This window comes from Centropristis striata, chromosome 5 (assembly GCF_030273125.1).
Source record: "Centropristis striata isolate RG_2023a ecotype Rhode Island chromosome 5, C.striata_1.0, whole genome shotgun sequence".
NCBI lineage: Eukaryota > Metazoa > Chordata > Actinopteri > Perciformes > Serranidae > Centropristis > Centropristis striata.
In genome coordinates, this window is record NC_081521.1 from 19596469 (window position 1) to 19598487 (window position 2019).

The window sequence follows — 2019 nt, forward strand, 5'->3', positions numbered from 1 at the left end:
GTCATGTAAATGTGATGAAATGTGTGATATATCTTCATAACAATCTGATCTTTGTCTCATCTATCCCCTATTTGATCAAAGCTCAACCAAAAGTATTTACTTTGGAGGACGACGACAAGGATGAAGATGATATCATTCCCCAATCTTCTCCAGACATCAGTGAGTCCTCGGACAGTGTTGTTGTCATCCAAAGACGGAAGAAGACACAACAAGCAACTGTGGCTGTGCCTCGAAAACCTCATGTGAGAGGTAAGAATGTCATAACTTGAACCACCTACCCTGTTAGCAACAAGTGTTCATGAAAAGTAATTTAAAAAACAAGTTTAAGTAATAAAAGTGTTGGAAAAGCTGTTAAATATATGTTCTGAAGTAATTATGAAAATAAATCTGAAAACACATCATCAGTTCTAGATTCTGAATATACTAGAAATTTGATGAAACTGAAGAAGACTGAAAATGAAGCTAGAAATATGTCTCTCAGAAGTAAACATAATTCTGAACTGTAAGACTTACCATCTAAACAGATCTTATAGAGTATCGTTTTTGTTTTAATTCTGAACCACACATTGTGTGTGGAATCATATCAGGAGGTGATCAGATTGTCCCATTCCTAGAATATGCTTCATACTTTTATCAAAAGAGATACAGCTGACCATAAGCCATTGTTTGATCTCATTTCTGGTGTTCTTTTGTTTTTATTTTATGTGTTTTTCAGTGAAAGGGCCAGCTGAGGTTATCAGCAGATATAACTAAGTCTTGAAGGCCAAAAGCAAACTCCTCCCCTTGTTGATGAAATATTAAAATGCAAGTGAGCTTCTTTGTTCGGTTAAAATTCTGTTATGTTATAGAGCAAGTTCAGGCTGTGAAAAGGCTGTGACAGTACATTGTTTGTCAGTTAGTTCATTACATTTGTTGTAAGCTTTAACAAAGGTAGTTTTGCTGATAAAGAGCTATGAAGTTTATATTGGGCTGTGCAGCTTTTATATTTTTTCATTGTGCTTTTTTTTTTTTTTTACTAAATATTGTACAGTATTTTATATTGTGCTGTTTTTTGTTTTATTCAGGTACTATTTGTTGTCAGCCTTGATAATAAATGAGGTATTTGTAGCCTACTTGTGCTGTCTTTGTTATTCAACCAGCAAAGATAGATCCATTTATTCAAAGGTGTAACCCATCACTTGTTCATTGCAGTAGTTATGTGCTATAACATATTAACTAAGTGTGAAAAGGAGGCAACTTTAGATAAGGGAACATGTGTTGGCTAATAAGTGTCCAACTATTAGTGAATTAGTACTGATCAAGATGTCACTTTAGTATGGGGAACATATTCTAAGTAACAACGACTTAATTTAGAGTTATTTGGACTCTATTAACACTTGTGGTTTTGTGTTTTCTTATGTAAGAACAGACCATATTCATTAAGTGTAATTAAGGGAGAATAACTATTCTTGTGGTACTACCACCTTATAAAGTCCATATGTAACCCTGGTTAGTCTTATAGTACTGTCGTTTACAGATGCCTTTAAATGCATCATAGTTGGTTCTCGTTAGTTAATTGTATTTCGGAGCTCACCTGAATGCATCACCTGCAGCTGTGTGTTTGACGGGAGCGACGGGAAGACAGAGAGAGAAACCCCACGTTGCTCCAGAGCAGGCCAGCTGACAGTCTTGCCTGGGCCCAGGACGAGATTATCTTAGATGGGCCCCCCGCGCCCAGATCTCTCCTTTTCTCTTGTTGTTCCTCTCCTCTCCTCTTTCTTTATAAGCCATGACTAAATGTGCAGCTATTTACCCTGCAGATTATGAGTGTATATTTTGAAATAAGGGGCTAATTCCCATCTTTCAAGTATAATATCCCTGATTTACAAAAAGCTTTTTTGCAGATAGCCTATTTGTGCAATGAGCTTTATGAATCTATTTTATACTTAAAAATAAATTAAATATTAATTTAATAAAACATTGCAAGCAAAAACATTCTCTCCTGTTCCTCTCCTCTCCTTTCCTCTCCTCACATCTCTC